Source organism: Loxodonta africana, chromosome 13, assembly GCF_030014295.1.
Source record: "Loxodonta africana isolate mLoxAfr1 chromosome 13, mLoxAfr1.hap2, whole genome shotgun sequence".
Classification (NCBI taxonomy): domain Eukaryota; kingdom Metazoa; phylum Chordata; class Mammalia; order Proboscidea; family Elephantidae; genus Loxodonta; species Loxodonta africana.
The window spans coordinates 70,229,387-70,247,888 of NC_087354.1; the positions used below are offsets into that span (position 1 = coordinate 70,229,387).

Genomic DNA, 18,502 nt, shown 5'->3' on the forward strand with positions numbered 1-18,502 from the left:
CACTAATATGGCTTCATTAACATAAAAAAGAAGTTCTGTTACCAAATGGGATTACATCCACAAGTATAGGGGTTTAGGATTTACACATATTTTGGGAGACACAATTCATAAATTCATAATAAAGTCTTTTGTCAATGTTAGGAGTTTTTTTTTTTTAATCATATAAACCAAAAACACCAAACCTGTTGCCATCGAATGGATTCTGACTCATAGCGACCCTATAGGACAAAGTAGAACTGCCCCATATGGTTTCCAAGGAGTAGCTGGTAGATTTGAACTGCTGACCTTTTGGATAGCAGCTGTAGCTCTTAACCATTATGCCACCAGGGTTTCCTTAAATTGTATATAAAAAAATTAAATCATATAGCTCTTTTGAATTTGAACAAACAATTTTTAACATCGAAGGAGCGATCCTAACCTGACACTACAGCTCAGTTCTCTATATTTTGAGATGGAGCTCACATCGACTCATTTCCTCTCTCGGCATTCTTCCTAAAAGGCTCTGTGGGCTCCACATTCCCCTTCTGGTTATTTCCTAAGTGGAGGAGTTAGGGAAACATATTTCATTCCCCCAAAGTCTTTTTCTCAGGGCCTTCTCACCTGTAGGAGTCTTGTCCCAGACTGTGTTCTCCAGAAGTAAATGCCGAGCCAGAGGTTGGAGCACAGGAATTATGGGTCAACACCTGTGGAGGAAAGCAGGATCGGGCAGAGGAAGAAGTCAAATTGCAATGCTGGCCAGATATCCCCTGGGAGCTCTGGAGTGTATATAATCCATCAGAGTTGTCCCATGACCAAAACGGCCAGGCCTTTATGCCCTTGCTGCAATCAGTCACTGGATGTGGACCCCACTGGAAGGGTGTGGCCTTTGCTGAGGAGGGTCTTTGCATCTGGGGCAAACACAAACGCTGGCAAGTAGAGGCTGTTTGCTGACAGGACTACCAGCAGCTGAGGTTACACTTCCTTCCTTGAAGGGAGATCTGGGCATCATATCTACATGTGCACCACAATTTTTTTTTTTAATCTGGGTCCCAAGATATGAACTGGGATAACAAGCCCAGTAATTTTGGGGGGACGGGGGAGGAGGCTGTCATGTGTTTTGTAGAATATTTAGCAGCATCCCCGGCCTCTGTCCACTAGATGCCAGTAGTACCGAACCAGCCCCTTCCACCCCAAAGTTGTGGCAACTAAAAATGTCTCCAGACGTTGCCAAATGTCCCCTGAGGACAAAATCATCCTTGGTTAAGAACCACTGTGTTACTTTCATAATTTAAATTACCTGATATAAGTTAACAGAAAGGAGGAAAAAAAAACCCCACTTTTTGCTAATATGAAGAATCTTTCTTAATTACAGTGCTAAAGTACTTAAGGAAGAAAAAAGTCTATGGTTCAGGATGGAGATTTCTGGGCATTAAATAACATTAAATGCCAATAGAATGCTACTTTTTCTTCTTTCCTAAGTGTTCTGTAAGTTCGCTAGGATAGTCTTTTTCTTCTCTCTTTTGATTATGGCTGTAGGTTGCAAATTTTATCTTTCCTCTTGCTTCCCTGACCTGGCTTTGTTATAATATTTCATGTAGCCCATGTAAGTAATACCCTGAGTAAAGAAAAAGAGGGAGAAGAGGGGGGGGGGGAACCTCAAGAAATTGAAATAAAACATTTTTATTTTTATTTATTTTATCTCCAGATGAGGGTGACTTCAACATATATCTAGGCATCGTTTTAATAATCGATCTAAAACTGATGCTGATTTCTTATATATATTTTCCACGGTTGCTCTTAGAGCAGCTGATGTTTTCTTCTTATCGAACACTGAAGAATGAGGTATGAGGAAACAGTGTCTTAGGTACATCTAAACACCAGACATTAAGTTTCCATGAATGTTTTCTTCATGACTGATGTGGAATTCATGATTAAGACTACAGAATATTTTAGGTATATTGCAATAATGGCACGAACTAGAAGCCAATATACTTTCCCAAAAGGGAGGCACAGGCTTTTCTCTGACTGGAAAATTCACATTTGAAATATCTGTGTGAAATACGTAAGTTACAATATTTTCCTTTTGGAGCAGGGGAATACCTGGCAGATTAGGGAAAAGAAAATTGAATTAAGTAAAATAACTACAAAGAATTTTTATTTGATACAAAATACATTTTCATTTCAGACGGACCCCCCCAGCTCTATATCAGTTTTGTTGTTGTTGTTGTTAGCTGCCGTTGAGTCGGTTCCGACTCAGAGAGACCCTATGTACAACAGAATGAGACACTGCCTGATCCTGCGCCATCCTCACACTCTTGTTCTGCTTGAGCCCATCGTTGCAGCCACTGTGTCAGTCCATCTTGTTGAGGATCTTCCTCTTTTTCATTGACTCTCCACTTTACCAAGCATGATATCCTTCTCCAGGGACTGATCCTTCCTGATAACATGTCCCAAGTATGTGGGATGTAGTCTCACATCACAGTTCTTGCTTCTAAGGAGCGTTCTGGCTGTACTTCTTCCAAGACAGATTTGTTCATTCTTTTGGCAGTCCTTGATATATTCAGTATTCTTTGCCAATACCACAATTCAAAGATGTCAATTCTTCTTTTGTCTTCCTTATTCATTGTCCAGTTTTCACATGCATATGAGGCTATTGAAAAAACCATGGCTTGGGTCAGGCACACCTTAGTCTTCAAGGTGACATCTTTGCTGTTCATCACTTTAAAGAGGTCTTTTGCAGCATATTTGCCCAATACAATACATCTTGACTGCTGCTTCCATGGGTGTTGATTGTGGATCCAAGTAAAATGAAATCTTTGACAATCTCAATCTTTTCTCCATTTATTATGATGTTGCTTATTGGTCCAGTTGTGGGGATTTTTGTTTTCTTTATGCTGAGGTGTAATTCATGCTGAATGAACGCTGTGGTCTTTGATCTCCATCGATAAGTGCTTCAAGTCCTCTTCACTTTCAGCAAGCAAGGTCATGTCATCTGCATAACGCAGGTTATTTATGAGTCTTCCTCCAATTCTGATTCCCTGTTCTTCTTCATATAGTCCAGCTTCTCAGATTATTTGCTCAGCACACAGACTGAATAGGTGTGGTGAATGAATGCAACCGTGATGCACACATTTCCTGACTTTAAATCATGCAGTTTTAGAAAACGTAAAACAAGTTAACAGTGAATTTTGAAACCTTAAGTATTTATAAAATTTAAAATGGCCTTGCAGTATTCGTCCCTGTACAACTGTCAGCCAGTACCTTTCTCCTTCAGGGATTTGTGATTCTTTCTCAGTATTATCAAATCCCGTTAAATTGATTGGTATCGTGAAGGGTGTACAGTGATGTGGCTATAAGGCTAATACAAGACACCTGCTTAAATTCTTGAGCTTAAAATTCTGCTGCCAGAGTAAGGACCTCTCAAGATATTTGAAGTTTACAACAAATCCCATTTAAGACTTCTTGAGAATAGACAATAAGACCATTCTGATAGAAATAACAAGACATTTTTTCTTGCCTCAGTACAACTCACTTGTTTACAGCTGGCACAGGGTAAAAGCTCAGGCATTGTTATTCAAGGATCAAGCAGGTGATTGCTCAAAGAGTCTGAGTCTTCATAGCATTGGTGCAGAGAAAGAGACCCAGCCTACTGAGTATATTCTGCAAAGGGAGTGGGTTGGGAGGCAGGGAGGTGATGTCCCAATGCCTCACAGATATGTTTTTGTGGAGTGATTAATTTGTGTCAGCCTGTGGGCCATGGACCTCTTGGAGAATTACTGCAAACATTGTTACTAAATGAACAAAAGCACAGTGACTGTTAACTGGGAGTGTAATAAGCTTGCCTAAATTAGAAAGGGTCCTCATTCTGAAAAAGGTGGGACTCCACAGAGATTTGTGTAAGCCTAGAACATTATTAAATTAGAGGAATAAACATAATTTCTCTTCTGTCTTTGTGGAGAGCTTGGTAAGTATGGGAATCTGCACAAGAGGAGTTTTTTTTTTTGGATAATCCAATCAACTAATGGCCTCAAGTTATGATGGTTCAGTAACGTTTGCCTTCTTCCCTGGATAGTGCTACAGATAGTCTCTAACTCTTTTCCCACAGAAACATTGTAGACCTAAGACAATGAAAATCCATTTGGCATGATGAAAAGTTTTTTTTTTTTTTTGGAAAGTGTCTCAGCAAGGATGGGCTGGTAAATTTATTTACAAGGGATTTGCAACGACGGTATTGTCTGATGCCTTCCTGAATGTGGGCTCTGGTAACTTGTACCAGCTGCTGCACTGCCACCCTCCCCCGAGACCATCCCTTTCAATAACACCTTAATTTTTTTTTTTTAATACAGAAAACACATTCTGTTTTTTCCTTGAAATATGATTTTCTTAACAATATCCAGTTTATGTTGCTTGTATTTTGAGTTCTTCTGAAATTCTTCAGCCTCTTGGGTTGTGTCATTCCTAGGGCCATTATATTTTAGGTCAACATTTCCTTGATGTATAATATACATACAGAAAAATACATATATCATAAGTGCAGTGGGTTTTCACAATCTGAAAACACCCATGGGACCAGCACTGGATCAATAGACAGAAAATTACCAGTACCCAGAAGCTCACCACACTACCTTGCAATCACTAATGACCATCCAAGGGTGACCACTGTTCTGACTTCCGTTGGCATAGAATAATTTTGTTAAGGCTACAATAGTTTGAAAGGAGCTCTGATGGAGCCACAGTTAAGCATTTGGCTGCTAACCGAAAGGTCAGGGGTTCAAACCCCCCCATTGACACTATAGGGAAAGACCTGGTAATCTGCTTGCATAAAGATTACAACCAACTAAGACAGTACACAATACTGAGGAAGTCCTCACAGCTTGTCCAAGGCAAGGTCATGGAAGCTCTACAGGTACATCCAAACTCCCTGAGTGACCAAATTACTGGGCTAAGGACGCTGGGGACCATAGTCTCGGAGAACATCTAGCTCAATTGGTATAACATAGTTTATAATGAAAATGTTCTACATTCTACTTTGGTGAGTACCATCTGGGGTCTTAAAAGGTTGCTAGCGGACATCTAAGATACTTCACTGGTCTCACCCCATCTAGAGTAAGGGAGAATGAAGAAAACCAAAGACACAAGGGAAAGATTAGTTCAAAGGACTAATGGACCGCAACTGCTACAGCCTCCACCAGACTGAGTCCAGCACAACTAGATGGTGCCCTGCTACCACCACTGACTGCCCTGGCAGGGATCACGGTAGAAGGTCTTGGACAGAGCTGGAAAAAATGTGGAACAAAATTCTAACTGACAAAAAAAAAAAGGCCAAACTTACTGGTCTGACAGAGACTGGAGAAGCCTTGAGAGTATGGCCCCCAGACACCCTTATAGCTCAATAATGAAGTCACTCCTTAGGTTTACCCTTCAGCCAAAGATTAGACAGGCCCATAAAACAAAATGAGACTAAAGGGGCATACCAGCCCAGGGGCAAAGACAAGAAGGCAGGAAGAGACAGGAAAGCTGGTAATGGGGAACCCAAGGTTGAGAAAGTGAAAGTGTTGACATGTTGTGGGGTTGGCAACCAATGTCACAAAATAATATACACATTAATTGTTTAATGAAAAACTTGTTTGCTCTGTAAACCTTTATCTAAAGCATGATAAAAGATTTAAAAAAAGATTACAACCAAGAAAACCCTGTGGGCCAGTTCTACTCTGTCATATGGTGTCGCTATAAGTTGGAATCGACCCAACAGTGCTCAACAACAACAAGAAGATAGTTTGATTCTTCAGCATTTTGTTTCTAAATAGTAGTGTTGATATCGACCTTTCTGTTTTCCCATGGACTGCCTGTAGGTAGAGCACTGGCTGAGGAAGGTCTATCTCAACTGAATTTCCCCAACAGAAGGAGTGTACTCTGGGCAAACAAGAAATAGTAGAAGGATGGAACATGGGAGAAAGTGGAAGTCACAGGAGAGGGCTGAGAGAAGGACTTCAAAGAAATGAGATGTGCAGAGACCAAAGAAAAAACTTCTTTTTTCAAACCTTTGCTTAGGAAAAGCCCTGGTGAAAATAGTTCTTTCTTTTCACAACTTTCCTCTGGAGATCTCTGTATGGTTCTTATTGTTGACTTTGCCATTTGTGCTTGTTGAGGAAGATCAAGTGTTGCTTTCAGTACAAAACATCTTGGTGAGTATTGGAGTCATAAATACTGAGATTTGTAAGAACATTGTGCTCACATGAGTATTTTATTTTAGTGCATTTCTAGGCCATGACTTTTTCTGGGCTGGACAGGGCCCATATATTCAATTCACCAACAGATCATTAGTCACTAACAGGACGTACAAAGATCAGTCAAAGAATAGGATTGCATCATTAATGAGGGGATGGAGGGTAAGTAGAAACCGATGTCCACAGGTATGGATTCCTATTGACCAGTAACAATTGCTGAAAACAAAAAACAAGCAAACAATCATTGGATACCTTATAGGAACACCCATCATCTCTGACTTGTTAAGGGCTGAAGTAATTTTGTTTTTCTTTCTTTAAGAAACATTAGTCTAGAAGGCTAACTAAAAGTGGTGACTTACCCAGCTTAAGCAAGGGTGGGGGGCAGAACCTTCTTATCCCCAGTACAGTTCTTGGAAGTCCACTTCATAGAGGAGCCTGAAGGAAATGCCACAAAAGCTCCAAATGCTTCCTCTTTTATTTTAGACAGCTCTTTACCCTTTTAAATGTAGCAATGGCCTATGGTATCAGAATATGTGACCTGTTAAGGCAACTTAAGAGAGTGTTATCGTAAAAACATCTTGGTAATCTACTTCCAAAAATTGGCCAGTGAGAACTCTATGGATCACAACGGTCCAATCAGCAACTGATCGTGGAAATAGTACAGGCAGCATTTTGTTTCATTTTACATGGGTCAGCTAACAACAACAACAACATTGATTAAATTGTGCTCGTCTAAAAGTTATCTTGTAGTCCTAACCCCTGGAATTTATGAATGTGACCTTGTTTGAAAATATGGTCTTTGAGGTGTCATCAGTTAACATGAGGTCATACCGGAGCAGAATGGATCCTAATCCAATCTGAGTAGTGCCTCCATAAAAGAGAAGAGACACAGAGAGACAGAGGCCAAGATGGCTGACGTATATATGCCAAGGAATGCCTGGGACTACCAGAGCTAAGAGAGATAAGAAAGAATCTTTCCTAGAGCCTTCCAAGGGAACATGGCCTGACTGACACCCTGAATTTGCACTTCTAGCCTCCAGAACTGTGAGACAATATATTTCTGTTGTTTAAAGCCACCCACTTTGTGGTGCTTTGCTATGGCAGTCCTGGGAGACTAATAATATGGAGCTATTGTCGCTCCTACTTTTACATGACCCCTTGCATTCTTTCCAGCAGAGCTTGGATTTGAACTGGAGCCAGGTGAGATGGAGAGCTCTGTGCCAGCTAGAAGTGGGTTTGGATAGCCTATGAAGTCTTGGTAGTCCCTGGTCTGGGAATGTTAAGGGCTCTACTACTACCCAAAAGATTGGCAGTTCAAACTCATGCAGAGATGCCTAGGAAGAAGGCCTGGTGATCTGCTTCTGAAAGGTCAGAGCCCTGAAAACCTTATGGAGCAGTTCCATTCGCACACCTGAGGTTGCCGTGAATAGGAATCGACTTGATGGGAATGAACAAGAACAACAATAACAAGGTGGTAGGCCTGAGCTTTTCCCTTTAGGTCCCTTCTGAGCCCTGGAAATCTCACTGGGACCCATACAGAAAGAATTTTCTAGAGGACATCCACAATTACAGCTTGCCTTATATCATGCTTTCTTCTCTTGCACCTCAGTTCTCTCTGCATTCTCATTTTTGATCCATAGGCATTTTTTCCCCATTTTTGCTCCTACTCAAAGTCCTATAACTCTTATCCCCAATAGGTTTCTTTTGACTTCTGATCTGACTCTGTTCACCTGGTATTCATTTTAGCTCCCAATTGTGAAGTTAGATCTACCAAGGCTAAGCTCTTTGTTTGGCAAGTCCTTGTTTCTATATCCTGTTTATTCCCCAAAGGGATAATTCAAGCTTTACTTTAGTGCTGAGCAATTTTTCTCCCTCCTCCACCCCTCCTCACCTTTTTCTCTTCCCATCTGTGCCAGTTTATTAATTTATAATGCAAAACACTAACGTCAAGTTTCCTGGAGTGCTTATTTTGTTAGATTCCCTGTAAATAAAAGAAAATTTGCTTAGTGAACTTGAAATCAGACATACAGGAGTCAATTGTTATTTGATTGTTTGATGGCAGGAGGCTAAGAAGCCATTCGTTTCAGAAACAGGAAGTTCTTTCTACCTGGATCATATGCCTCTGCTTAAGAATCCTCCTACCATCTTGAATGGCACTGGTGTTGTGTGTGTTCTGTGGAGCTTGGGGGCCCTCCTTCTGGCATAGTGCAGGCAAATCTATATGGCTTAAACTGCGGCTTTAAATGTTCTTTCTCCTTTTCAAAGTCTTCTTGTTTCTCTGCCTTTTTTTCCTCCTGCTTTACTAATGCATTTCTACACGTCCCTCCTTCTTCCTCATCATCCTATCTCTCATTTCTTCCCCTGAACTCGCTCTTATTTATTTCTTAGTCCTTTCTGTTCACTCCTGGAACTGTACCTTCTCTCTGTCCTTCTGTCTTCTGCTTCTGTTTTCCTATGGTGGAGACTATTCACTTACCACAGGAAACCAGGTCATTATTGATGAATAAAGACTGGTATCCTGCAGAATCTGTTTCTTTGACCTTTCCTGGAAATACGAAAGTGTTGTCTCACCATTATTTCTTAATATCCCTGGCTTCAGCAATGTGGTGGAGCCCTGGTCGTGTAGTGGTTAAGAGTTTGGCTGCTAACCAAAAGGTTGGCAGTTTGAATCCACCAGGCACTCCTTGGAAACCCTATGGGGCAGTTCTACTCTGTCCTACAGGGTCACTATTTGTCGGGAATCGACTTAATGGCAACAGGTTTGGATATGGGTTTCAGCAACATGGCAGGGACCAAGGTACATCAAAGGCTTTTGGACAACCTTAGCTAGTTGTTGGTTGTGGAAGTGACCCATACAGGTGCTCCTTCAGAACTTTTATTGCGTCATTACTTCTTGGTGTGTTATACAATAATGTTTACTATAAAAAATTGAATTAGTTTATTTATCTTACCAAAGTGAGGAGTAGGGTAGGGTAGAAGGTGGGACATCTTCCTATGATCTGTTCTCAATTAGTCCACTTAGAACTTGTTCTCAGAACATTTTTCTGTTTTCGTGAGTAAATGAGTAAGTAACCTGATGGGAAAAATGAACCCAATAAGAATTAAACACGTTTTTAATGATATTGTGGTTTAATGATATTGTTATATTTTGCTTTCAGTTGTCCAAATGCCACATGTTCATTAACTAGAATGAAGGCAGTAAAAATGAATGAATCTAGAATGAAAAATTGGCAAGGTAGATATTTTAAAAGAAAACCCCTGTTTTCATTCTTAACAATGTGAATTAACTCCAATTAGCTGTTTACAACACATCGCCAAGTAGAACTCCTACCACAATTGTTTTAAGGAACACCAAAGACTCATGTGTTAGTGGTCCTGTTTTTTCCCCCAAGGAGAAGGTGAGAGTGTGTTTGTGTCTGGTTTATCATTCCCCCTGTAATGTAGCTTATACTGATTTACTCGGTCCTTGCTACTCCAAGTGTGCTTGTGGATCAGCAGCATAGGTGTCACCACGAGCTTGGTAGAAATGCATACTCTCAGGCCCCACCCCAGGCCTACAGAATCAGAATCTGTGTTAAAGCTTGAGAAAAACTGGCCTAGAAGATCTTATACAAAGGTAATTTATCACAAAGGTAAACTTTAGTCTATCCGTCATGGAGTTATCTCAATTCTGAAATTAGTGGGGTCAAAATTAATAAGCTTTTGTTGTTTCATTCCTATTTATAATTACATTTTACTATCTTGATTTTACTTCAAATTTTTATCAACTACTATCTTATTTCATAGGCTTATGCTATGGACCATTTTAGAGAGAAACATCTACTAAAAGCTGGAGTCACACTAAAGTCCTTTTTCAACCTATGCTGTATGGCTGGACTTTATCCATAGGATTCTCTCGAGGGAAGTTTTGACATCTTGGCATTTCCTTTCCTCTAGAGTATTGTATTTTTTCCTCTAATTGTTTGCTGGGTAATTTCCTCCAGCTCTCAGTAGAAAGCTATGTATCTTCCTTTTGTTTCCTGAATTAAGAACTTCCAACAGACTTAAACTTAGAGATCTCTCTTGATATATGTTCAATTGACTATATATGGAACCTATCTGATGAAACAGAAATTTCCTAATTACTGTAAAAGATATTCAAAGACCAATTTCAGCTTTTGTTTCAAATACAAATTTATAGGATGGTAAAAAAAAAAAAAAGAAAACTTTGCTTACCATGGTACACACCTGAGATTTCTTGTATTGACTTTGTCTTTTATCTTTGTGTTCTGAACAATAGATTTAAGAGATTCAAACACGTGTAAGCCAAAAACTATAAGGCAAAATAAAAACAGTACAAGTCGCATTTGCCCGACATCACTTTGAAAGAACAATTTATTGATCAATATGGGAATCCAGGTTCTCTCTTTCAAGATATATAATATTGTAACTATCTGTATGGCATCTTCAGCCCTACTTATTTATAAATACTCCCTGAAGTAGAAAGAGTTCAGGCTTACCACTTTATAAAAAGAAAAATTTTCGGCATTAATTTGTGTATGAATCTCAAATTATTGGAAATTTGGAATATAAACTCTTTGAAGGCATACATTTTTATCTGTCCTGTCCATTAGTATATTCTCCAGCACCTAGAACAGTGCCTGGCAAGTAGTTTGTGTGCAATAAGTATTTGTTGAATGAATGAAGAAATGAATGTGCTTAAAAAAGTAAATTTTCTTCCAAATTAATTTAAACAGTTGGGATTCACCTCTTTCTTTTTAAAATAATTTGTTTTATTTTTTGTTCTTGTTGAGAATACACACAGCAGAATTGGCCAATTCAACAATTTCTACACGTACCATTCAGTGACATTGATTACATTCTTCAAGTCCTGCAATCATTCTCACCCTCCCTTTCTGAATTTCTCCTCCCCTATTAACTTGAACTCACTTCCCCTAAGTTTCCTATCTAATCTTTCGAGTTGCTTTTGTCAATTTGATCCCATATAGATAGTCCTTAAAACAGCACAATTCTCAAGGCAGACATTCTTTATTAGTTAAGTTAAACTGTTGGGATTCACTTTTTATCGGTAACACCTTGCTAAAAGCATCTTTGAGTAAAAAGATTCTCCCTGGAAACAAGATCTATTTAAAGTCTTATTTAAAATAACTAAATGATACAAACTAGAGATGATACAATTATTTGAAGTGATTTAGGATTAAATGAAATAATGTGTGTAGAAATGGTCTCAACCAAATGCCCAGTGTACCTATATCTCATTTGTTACATGGCTTTTAAAGCATGTCTTTCCTAAAGTGCCTCTTCTTCGTCTTCCTTGATCTCAGCTTCATCATATTGACTTCTGGTAAAAAAAAGTTATTGCTCTGAGAGATCTTTCCACATTCCTTCTCTTTACTTCGTGGCTCTGAACCAGAACCAGTTGAAGTTGAGTCAATTCCGACTCATGGCAACCCCATGTGTGTGAGAGTAGAATTGAGCTCCATAGGGTTTTCAGTAGTATATTTTTTGGAAGTAGATTGCCATGCCTTTATTTTGAGGCACCTCTGAGTGGACTCGAACCTCGGTCTTTTTGGTTAGCAGCTGTGTACCTTAGCCATTTGCACCACTCAAGGAGTCCTTCCTTGCCCAGAGAGGAAGCTTATTGTCCCTTTTAACTTCTACTCTGGTGCCCTTCTCTCCACTTGGTTGGCTGGTGGCATGGCTAAGTTTATCTGATAGGTCCACGACCCCAAATATTTTCTCTCTTTTTTCTTCTATGAGAGGACGTACCCTCTGCTGATACTTGGTGTGTAGACAGGTAGAAAAGAAACAATGAAGTGAGCTTTTCCTTTTGGGGATGCTCTGGAGTCAATGTAACTTCTGTTCTCCCTGTTTTTCTTCTGTGTTCCAATGGCCCACAAACAAACCTGGCCTTCTCATACCACAGCAAGTTCTATAGCTTTTAAAATGGGTTCATTATTTTTAAAATTTATTTTATAATCTTAAAAGAAAAAGGTAACTCTGTTTGCTACTTCATTTTATTGCAAAATTAGTTTTCTGGGTATGTGATGATCAGCCCTACTTTTTTTTTTTTTGGAATGGCCTAGGAACCTTACCAAAATGTCTAAATTAATTCCTATGGAAAAATATATTGCTAATGTATTAGCATGACTTGCTAATGAACTTATGTAAGTCCATAAGCTGGGGACTATAATACATAGAAAAGCATATTTGTAATCTAAAACCATAAAAATTATGGAAAGAATTGGAGCAAAAGATAATCATTCTTTAAACCATTTTAAAAACAATTACTCTGTTAGCAAAACAAATTATTTGTAGCCTTTAACATAAGATGTGCACTCACAAGCAAAGTATATACGTAGAAGCAACCTAGCAGAGTGACAAATAGGTGTGGGCTCTATAGTCAGAATCCCAATCCTGCCACTTACAAGGTTTATGATATTAGCAGGTCATTTTACCCCTTGACATTTCAGTTTTCTCTTCTGTAGTATAATAGGTAATAATATAACTTACAGACTTATAACAATAGAACTATTGTGGGAAGTAAAATAATGCACATAAAATGTTAGCATAGTGATTACCATGCATTAAGTGCTACATAAATATATGTTCTTGTTTCCTTATCTATATCCAAATTTTATATCTATTTAAAAATTCAGTTGCTTTTGAATGAATCTAAAAATCAATATCATGCAAAGCTCTGTTTATAGTTTTCCATCGTGTGCCTTGTGAAACCACTGTATGAGAGGGGGTTGCTTAGCTGGAGAGGCAGCTTAGCTCACCTCAGCATCCACATCTTATTGAAGTTTGTCCTTTTCTATTTGATGTCAGGTGCAACAGATGACCCTGGAAAGGAAGACAGATGCTTTCGTAGGTGATAAACCAAAACCTGAACTCATTGCTGTTGAGTTGATTTTGACTCGTGGAGACACTATAGGCCAGAGCAGAGCTGCCCCATAGGGTTTTCAAGGAGTGGCTGGTAGATTCAAACTGCTGAGTTTTTGGTTAGAAGCCAACCTTTGGGTTAGCAGCCATAGCTCTTAACAATTATGCCACCAGGGCTCCATGTAGGTGACAGTATTGGTAAATCTGAAGCTGCATAGACACATTCCTTATGGGAGCTTGGAGTCTACTGGTTATATATATTTGTTATAATACTCTTAATAGTAAACTGCTCGTATCATTCCCATTTTGCATATAAATACAAGTAGCTTGAACCTTGTGGTTACAATACATCAGTTGTGGATCAAATTTTATAACTAGAGCATTTTGAGTCCTAGTTATAGAGGCAGATCCCAGTGGGGACAGCTAAGAGGTTCAAGGCACAGAACTGGTTGAGACATGGTTCAGGCAAACAGTTTATGCTACAATAATAGTCAGGGTGCAATCAGGAGATGGAACCAAGCCAATTATTTGAATAGTGAAAATTTAGTATAAAAAATTGTTATTTATTATTGAAACATTGAAAAGTCAAATGAGAACAGTAAGTTATCTCCACGGTAAAAATTGCAGGTAACAACTATCACCCCCCTGACTGAGTGGGGCTAAATGAACAGAGGGAAGAAGTAATTAAAACCTAAACACTGATTTTTCATAAGTATATCACCAGACCTTTCTTTTGAGGAACCGTTGGGTGAATTTGAACCTCCAACCTTTCAGTTAGCAACCAAGTGCATTAACTGTTGGCACTGCTCGGGGTCTCCATGCCACACCTAGTTTGGCATATTTTTCAATTCGAGTCAGCTGAATTAAAAGTTTTGGTCATTTACTATGTTTTTTTTTTTTGGCATTATTCTAGGGCCTGCAAGTATAACAAATAAGACAAGTATCTTATGATTCATTAGGAGAGACCAAGACATACGCATGGATGATTTAATCTGGTAAGTACCAAATAATGGATAATTATCTAATGAGAAGGAAGGAGATTAATGTCACCTGGACATGTCTGAGAAGAGGTGGGAAACCTTCACAGAGCACATGAAAACATTCATCTAGGGTGTAGAAATTAGTCAAGATTGAGTTGAGTCTTGAAGGATAAGTAGGATTTTAACAAAGAGGCTAAAGCATGAAAAAGCATGAGATTTTCAGTCATGAGAAAGAGTTTGCATGACTAGAAACTTGGGAGAATTGCATGAAAGGCTAGAGATGAGACGGAAAAGGAAAATGTGAGCCACATTTTAAAGGATCTTCAATTCAGCATTAATTGAACATTCACTAAAGTCCAAGCATGGAGCTATGTTCTGAGGGTACAAAAATGACTAAAAGTCAGTACCTATTTTCAACGCACCCTGAATTACATGAATGAGGCAGATACGAGTTGGATAGGCAAGCATCTCAGGCAGACAGAATTACATTAACAAAAACACAGAAGCATGAAAATGCCTGGTGATTTCAAGGAATAATGTTAACCAGCACTGATGGATGTGTGATAGGGATGGCTGGAGATAAGTCTTAAAAGGCAGCTGGAGATTAGGTTAAGAGGGTATTGTATGTCATATTTGGAGGTTTAGATTTTATGCTATGGTTAGCAAGGGTCTATGAAGATCCCACCACCTGTCTTTCAGTTTGTCATAATTTGGTGGCATGCATGTTGCTATGATGCTGGAAGCTATGCCACTGGTATTTCAAATACCAGCAAGGTCACCCACAGTGAACAGGTTTCAGTAGAGCTTTCAGACTAAGACAGGCTAGGCAGGAAGACCTGGCAATCCACTTCAAAAAAATTAGCCAATGAAGACCTTATGAATCACAACAGAATACTGTCTGATATAATGCTGGAAGATGAACTCCCTATGTTATGAGGCACTATACGATAGCTGCAACAAAGGACTCAAACATACCAGTGACCATGAAGATGGTACAGGACTGGGCAATTTTCATTCTGTTATACATAGGTTGCCATGAGCTGGAGCTGACTCAATAGCAACTAACATCAACAACATGACAGTTGAAAGTGGGGATTAACAAGGTTCATATCTGATTTATAACTGATAATTTTGGTGGTAGTACATATGCTGTGATTTTGTGGAAATGTGGGAAGAGATATTAGAATCCAAAAGACCAGATAAAAGTTATTGAAGTGGTCCAAATAAGAGGTTTTCTGATCTAAAGCATGTGCTTTGAGTGGTGCGAATGGTTAATGCACGTGGCTGCTAACCAAAATGTTGGTGACCTGAGTCCATCCAGAGGCACCTCAGAAGAAAGGCTTGATGACTTACTTGCCAAAAATCAACCACTGAAAACCCTGTGAAGCACAGCTCTACTCTTTAACACATGGGTTGCCGTGAGTCAGAATTGACTTGATAGCAATGGGTTTGGTTTTGTTTGGTCCTGACCTTAGAGAGAAGATAATTTCAGGAGGGATGGATAGGTCAACAACGTCAAATACTGAAAAGAAGACAAAAACTGAAACAAAATCAAACAAGAACCAACAACAACAAAAACACTTCTAAACTAAGTTCCTTGAGGTCAGGGGCCATACAGGTGTTTGTCACATATTAGAGACCCAATAAATATTTGTGGAATGAATGAATGGATGAACCTTCTGGATTTGACTTAAGGGACACATACTGCTTCTGTTCTCCAGTTTATTCTTGCTTGTATTTATGAGTACTTATTATTCAAATTGTAATTCATATTAGATATGAGTATTTCTCTGGTTTTCAAAGACTAGAGACAAAAGTAATCTAAAAAGAACATGATTATAATTTTCTAATTAAAAAATGAATTATTCGGCATGAAAAAGGTTTTTTCCCTTCATAATTTTAAAATAAATGATATATTATGCATTAGACAATGGAAGACGAAACAGCACATACTTAACTTCCTGTGTCATCAGCAGTATGTTCCTTTTGACCTTTACAAGTTAAATTCAAAAGTTAATTCAATTTTCCCACTAACAGCTATTAAGGTTCTGAGGCAAGAATTTAGGTTGGATTCAGTAAGACTTTAATGAGTTGGAAATGGATCAAAAAACATTTACTACTCATTTTAAAAATGCTCCTGATATATCATGACTTTCTCTATAACAATTTTGTAGTCTGTCCTCTAACAAAATTAAATCCTATTAGCAGATCAACTGCTATATTAATTTGAAAGCAAATAAATCTTTTTCAAGGGAATTATAGAAACAATTTATTGATAATTTTAAAAAGACATTTGGAAAGAATTTGACTTAATTCTTTCATTAAAGAATCTTCAAAACTTCTACAAACCTAAGTATGATTTTTGAATCTCCATTCATTTGTGTTCTTCTAAGTTGCACTTCAAAATTCACATGCAACAGGATGATGTTTAGTTTTATATTGTCTTTGAAGAAAAGGCCTATGAAAGTGAATAACAGACTATAATTTTAGTTGGTATATACAAACTAATTCAGAGAAAATTCTGTTTTTGAACATTACATGTACATATATACCTATATGTAAAATTAGAACAAGTCCATGGCAGCCAAAGTATGACGCTGGGTATATATCGCACCTGAATTTAGAGACTATCTTAAGAATAAATTTGAAATATTGAACACTAATGACTGAAGACCAGACGAATTGTGGAATGACATCAAGGATATCATGCATGAAGAAAGCAAAAGGTTATTAAAAAGACAGGAAAGAAAGAAGAAACCAAAATGGATGTCAGAAGAGACTCTGAAACTTGCTGTTGAACTCAGAGTAGCTAAAGCAAAAAGAAGAAACGATGAAGTAAAAGAACTGAACAGAAAGAAAATCTCAAACGGTGGCTCGAGAAGACAAAGTAAAGTATTGTAACGACATGTTCAAAGACCTGGAGATAGAAAACCAAAAGAGAAGGACATGCTCAGCATTTCTCAAGCTGAAAAAACTGAAGAAAAAAATCAAGCCTTGAGTTGCAATACTGAAGAATTCTACCGAGAAAATACTAAAAAATGCAGGAAGCATCAAAAGAAGATGGAAGGAATACACAGAGTCACTGTACCAAAAAGAATTGGTCAACATTCAACCATTTCAGGAAGTAGTATATGATCAAGAACCTATGGTACTGAAGGAAGAAGTTCAAGCTGCACTGAAAGCACTGGGGAAAAACAAGGCTCCAGGAACTGACAGAAACCAATTGAGATGTTTCAACAAACGTGGGATGCAGTGCTAGATGTGCTTATTTGTCTATGCCAAGAAATTTGCAAGACAGCTACCTGGCCAACCGACTGGAAGAGATGAATATTTCCACCCATTCCAAAAAAAGATGATCTAACAGAATGAAGAAATTATCAAAAAATATCATTAATGTCACGCACAAGTAAAATTTTGCTGAAGACCATTCAAAAGCAGTTGCAGCAGTACATTCATAGAGAGCTGTCAGAAATTCAAGCCGAATTCAGAAGAGGATGCAGAACAAGGGACATCATTGCTGATGTCAGATGGATCTTGGCTGAAAGCAGAGAATACCAGAAACATGCTTACCTGTGTTTTATTGACTATGCAAAGGCATTCCACTGTGTGGATCTTAACAAATTATGGATAACATTGCGAGGAATGGGAATTCCAGAACACTTAATTGTGCCCATGAGGAGCGTGCATATAGACCAGAAGACAGTCCTTCAAACAGAACAAGGGGATACTGCATGGTTTAAAATGAAAAAAGGGTGCATCAGGGTTGTATCCTTTCACCATGCTTATTCAATCTGTATGCACAGCAAATAATTTGAGAAGCTGGACTGTATGAAGAAGAACATGGCATCAGGATTGGAGGAAGGCTCATTAACAACCTGCGATGTGCAGTGACACAACCTTGCTTGCTAAAGGTGAAGAAGACTTGAAGTACTTACTGATGAAGGTCGAAGACCACAGTCTTCTCTATGGATTACACCTCAGCATAAAGAAAACAGAAATCCCCACAACTGGACCAATAAGCAACATCATGATAAACGGAGAAAAGATTAACTTTATCAAGGATTTAATTTTACTTGGATCCACAATCAATTCCTATGGAAGCAGTAGTCAGGAAATCAAAGGACGCATTGCATTGGGCAAATCTGCTGCAAGAGACCTCTTTAAAGTGTTAAAAAGCAAAGATGTTACTTTAAGGACTAAGGTGCGCCTGACCCAAGCCACAGTGTTTTCAATGACATCATATGAATGCAAAAGCTAGACAATGAATAAGGAAGACTGAAGAAGAATCGATGCCTTTGAATTATGGTGTTGGCAAAGAATATTGAATATACCATGGACTGCCAGAAGAAAGAACAAATCTGTCTTGGAAGAAGTATAGCCAAAATACTCCTTAGAAGCAAGGATGGAGAGACTTCATCTCACGTACTTTGG

General features: G+C 38.5%; 1 long non-coding RNA gene across 1 annotated transcript in view; it reads right to left on the bottom strand.

Moving 5' to 3' along the window:
- Window positions 1-6,021: 6,021 nt before the first annotated feature.
- LOC135227280 (uncharacterized) overlaps window positions 6,022-18,502 on the bottom strand; it is a 29,471-nt gene continuing 16,990 nt past the window's right edge. Inside the window, exons 2-5 of the long non-coding RNA XR_010317446.1 lie at window positions 9,158-9,279; window positions 8,098-8,187; window positions 6,566-6,641; window positions 6,022-6,422 (exon numbers count right to left, since the gene is read on the bottom strand). This is a non-coding gene — a long non-coding RNA (uncharacterized LOC135227280). The remainder of the gene's footprint in view (window positions 6,423-6,565; window positions 6,642-8,097; window positions 8,188-9,157; window positions 9,280-18,502) is intronic.